This window comes from Trichechus manatus, unplaced genomic scaffold (genome assembly GCF_000243295.1).
Source record: "Trichechus manatus latirostris isolate Lorelei unplaced genomic scaffold, TriManLat1.0 scaffold00015, whole genome shotgun sequence".
Lineage (NCBI taxonomy): Eukaryota > Metazoa > Chordata > Mammalia > Sirenia > Trichechidae > Trichechus > Trichechus manatus.
In genome coordinates, this window is record NW_004443951.1 from 10,805,304 (window position 1) to 10,810,439 (window position 5,136).

Below are 5,136 nucleotides of genomic sequence, written 5' to 3' on the forward strand. Positions count from 1 at the left end.
TGCCAGCACTTTTTACCAGTTCTGACACCATCTGTCCTTCCCACGGTGCATTCTACTTTTCTGCTGAGTTCGATAATTCGTTGCATTGGCTGCACAGAACTTACAAATACCCACACTTGTGGGATTTATTAGGGGAGTAACAGGTTACAATTTTGGTTCAGGAACGCTCAGGATACAGTTCTTTGATCTGGACAGCCTCTTCTCAGCCATGCCCAGAGGCAGGTCTCTCCCTGGCCCTTTGCCCCTTGGCCTGGCCTCTGCCCTGCTCGGGCAAGTGATACAAAGCTCTTTTAGCTCCTCCAATCAGTGCCCAGAGGCACACCATTCCTCCATTAAGGCTCGGCCTGAAGGCACTCAGCTCTAGTTCCTTAGGTCAACAAACCTAGCTTTACCAAGTGCCCAGAGGCACCCTACTCCACCAGCAAGCCTCCTTCCCAAAGGTGCTCAGCCTTCTCCCTCCATACACCAGGAAGCCCACTGCGCTGTCTCCTGCCAGTGTCCTGTGGCCTACTGGTTCTGCTGCCACCATTTCTCTGCCATTGCTTCTCAGTGTCTCCGATGTTAAAGCAAACCCAGTGTTATACTGTCTACTCTCTCTCAGTGTCTCCCTTTAAGACTAGTGGGATGGCAAAACTGATTAATCCCCTCCTTATGGTTCCATATACCTCATTTGTGGAGCCCCACTCAGTCATTTGGTGGACGTTATAAAGACTGTGGCTAGAAAGACCATATAAAGTAATTTACTGCTTCCCTTTTAGTCATAGTCCAGCTGTAACCAAGCCACATGGCTTGATCATGTCCTTGTCTAACTGGAGGAGAGATATTTGTGTCCATTTCTGAGGGACAGGACATCATGAGATTTCAGGGTCCCTGAAAATAAAAGAATAGGAACTCAATAACCTCCAGCTTCATGTGGGCTTTGAGGAGTAAGATCCTAGGAAGCCGGATAGCTTCCTTACTAAGTAAAATCTTTATGGCTCAGATCATAGCCCAGACCAAGTTATTATTATTTTCACTGTCCAGTTAGCAGTTAATTCTTGTTGTTGTTGTTGTTAGGTGCCCTTGAGTCAGTTCTGACTCATAACGACCCTATGAACAACAGAACGAAACACTGCCCAGTCCTGCGCCATCCTCACAATCATTGTTTTGCTTGAGCCCATTGCTGCAGCCACTGTGTGAATCCATCTCATTGAGGTTCTTCCTCTTTTTTTTACTAACCCTGTACTTTACCAAGCATGATGTCTTTCTCCAGGGACTGATCCCTCCTGATAACTTGTCCAAAGTATGTAAGATGTAGTCTCATCAACCTTGCTTCTAAGGAACATCCCCGTACTTATTCCAAGACAGACCTGTTCATTCTTTGGCAGTCCATGGTATATTCAATATTCTTCACCAAGACCACAATTCAAAGGCACCAATTCTTCTCTGGTCTTCCTTATTCATTGTCCTGCTTTCACATGCATATGAGGTAACTGAAAACACCATGGCTGGGGTCAGGTGCACCTTAGTCCTCAAGGTGATATCTTTGCTTTTCAACACTCTAAAGAGGTCTTTTGCAGCAGATTTGCCCAATGCAATGCGTCTTTTGATTTCTTGACTGCTGCTTCTGTGGGTGTTGATTGTGGATCCAAGTAAAATGAAATCCTTGACAACTTCAACCTTTTCTCCATTTATCATGACGTTGCTTATTGGTCCAGTTGTGAGGTATTTTTGTTTTATGTTGAGGTGTAATCCATACTGAAGGCAGTGGTCTTTGATCTTCATCAGTAAGTGCTTCAAGTCCTCTTCACTTTCACCAAGCAAGGTTGTGTCATCCGCATGACACAGGTTGTTAATGAATCATCCTCCAATCCTGATGCCCCATTCTTCATATGGTCCAGCTTCTTGGATTATTTGTTCAGCATACAAAGTGAACAGATATGGTGAAAGGATACAACCCTGATGCACACCTTTCCTGACTTTAAACCACGCAGTATCCCCTTGTTCTGTCTTGATCTATATACACGTTCCTCATGAGCACAATTAAGTGTTCTGGAATTCCCATTCTTTGCAACATTATCCATAATTTGTTATGATCCACACAGTCGAATGCCTTAGCACAGTCAATAAAACACAGGTAAACATCTTTCTGGTATTCTGTGCTTTCAGCCAGGATCCATCTGACATCAGCAATGATATCCCTTGTTCCACATCCTCTTCTGAATCTGGCTTGAATTTCTGGCAGTTCCCTGTTGATTTACTGCTGCAGCTGCTTTTGAATGATCTTTAGCAAAATTTTACTTGTGTATGATGTTAGTGATATTGTTTGATAATTTCTGCATTTGGTTGGATTACCTTTCTTGGGAATAGGCATAAATATGGATCTCTTCCAGTCGGTTGGCCAGGTAGCTGTCTTCCAAATTTCTTGGCATAGACGAGTGAGCACTTCCAGCACTGCATCTGTTTGTTGAAACATCTCAATTGATATTCCGTGAATTCCTGGAGCCTTGTTTTTGCCAATGCCTTCAGTGCAGCTTGGACTTCTTCCTTCAGTACCATCGATTCCTGATTATATGCTACCTCTTGAAATGGCTGCACATCAACCGATTCTTTTTGGTATAATAACTCTGTGTATTCCTTCTATCTTCTTTTGATGCTTCCTGCAGCATTTAATATTTTCCTCCTAGAATCCTTCAATATTGGAACTCAAGGCTTGAATTTTTTCTTCAGTTATTTCAGCTTGAGAAACGCTGAGCATGGTCTTCCCTTTTGGTTTTCTATCTCCAGCTCTTTGCACATGCCATTATAACACTTTACTTTGTCTTCTTGAGCCGCCCTTTGAAATCTTCTGTTGAGTTCTTTTACTTCATCATTTCTTCCTTTTGCTTTAGTTACTTGACGTTCAAGAGCGAGTTTCAGAGTCTCTTCTGACATCCATTTTGGTCTTTTCTTTCTTTCCTGTCTTTTTAATGACCTCTTGCATTCTTCATATATGATGTCCTTGATGTCAATACACAACTCATCTGGTCTTTCGTCATTAGTGTTCAGTGCATCAAATCTATCGTTTTGTTTGTTTATTGTTGTAGTTTAAGTGAAAGTTTACAATGCAAGTTAGTTTCTCATACAGAAATTTATACATACATTGTTAATTGCTCTCCCTATACTGTGACAGCACACTCCTCCTTTCCACCCAATTTCCCATGTCCATTCAACCAGCTCCTAACCCTCTCTGCCTTCTCATCTCACCTCCAGACGGAAGCTACCCATCTACACTCATGTATTAACTTGAGGTCAGAAGCACACTCTTCACAACTATCATTTTATTTCCCGCAGTCCAGTCCAATCTTTGTCTGAAGAGTTGGCGTTCGGAATTGTTTTAGCTAAGGGTTGACAGAGAGTCTTGGGCCATGAGGGCCATGATTTCCGGGGTTCCTCCAGTCTCAATCAGACCGTTAAGGCTGGTCTTTTTACTACAATTTGAGTTCTGTACCCCACCTTTCTCCTGCTCCATCAGGGACTCTCTGTTGTGTTCCGTCAGGGTGGTCATTGGTGGTAGTCGGGCACCATCTAGTTCTTCGGGTATCAAGATGATGCAGTCTCTGGTTTATGTGGTCCTCTCTGTCTCTTGGGCTAATACTTTCCTTGTGTCTTTGGTGTTCTTCATTCTCCTTTACTCCAGGTGGTTGAGACCAGTTGATGCAACTTAGATGGCCACTTGCTAGCTTTTAAGACCCCAGATGCCCCTCACCAAAGTAGGATGCAGAACATTTTCTTAATAAACTTCGTTATGCCAGTTGACCTAGATGTCCCCTGAAACCATGGTCCCCAGACCCCCATCCCTGCCACTCTGTCCCTCAAAGTGTTTGATTGTATTCAGGAAACTTCTTAGCTTTGGTTTATTCCAGTTGTGCTGACTTCCCCCGTAATGTGTGCTGTCCTTCCCTTCACCTAAGATAATTCTTGTTTACTATCTAGCTAGTGAATAACCCTCTCCTCTCACCTCACCCTTGTAAGCATCAAATGTTTTCTTCTGTGTTTAAACTTTTCTTGAGTTCTTGTAATAGCGGTCTTATACAATATTTGTCCTTCTGTGACTGACTAAATTCACTTAGCATAATGCCCTCCAGATTCCTCCATGTTATGTTTCACAGATTCATCATTGTTCTTTATCGTTGTGTAATATTCGATTGTGTAACTATACCATAATTTGTTTATCCATTTGTGATGGTTAAGATTGTGTGTCAACTTGGCTGGGCCATGATTCTCAGTGTTTATATGTGATCACTCCCTTGATTGAATTATGCTGTCAGTAGCCAACCAGATGAAAGGGAGTCTCCTTGGGGGTGTGGCCTGCATCTGAATATAAGCAGACTTTCTGGCTTTTTACTCACTTGGGATCCTGTGGCTGCCTCCTGTCATCTCACCTCCAGTTCTTGGGACTTGAGCTGTTAGCTTATCTGCCGAACTTGGGATTCATCGATCTTCACAGCCTGTGAGTGAAGCCCTGCTCTCTGATCTGCCGATCTTGGGTTCGCCCGCCTCTGCAGCTACGTGAGTCAGGAGAAACCTTGCGGGCTTGCCTGCCGATCTTGGAATTCGTCGACCTTCACAGCCTGTGAGTGGGAGCCCTGCTCTCTGACTTGCAGAGCTTCGGCTCGCCAGTTTCTGCAGTTGTGTGAATTGGGAGAGGCCTCTCCCCTGATCCATGGACTTGGGACGTTCTAGCCTCTACAGTCACGTGAGCTGTTTCCTTGATATAAATCTCTCTATATATATTTATATGCTTTACTGGTTTTGCTTTTCTAGAGAACCCAGCCTAAGACACCATTCGTTTGTTGATGGGCACCTAGGTTGTTTCCATCTGTTTGCTATCGTGAACAGTGCTACAGTGAACATGGGTGTGCATATATCTATTTGTGTGATGGCTCTTATTTCTCTAGGATATATTCCAAGGCGCAGAATTGCTGGATCATATGGTGCTTCTATTTCTAGCTTTTTAAGGAAGCACCAAATCGATTTCCAAAGTGGCTGTACCATTTTATATTCCCACCAACAGTGTATAAGTGTTTCAGTCTCTCTACAACATCTCCAGCATTTATTATTTTGTGTTTTTTGGATTAATGCTAGCCTTGTTGGGGTGAGATGGTATTTCATTTG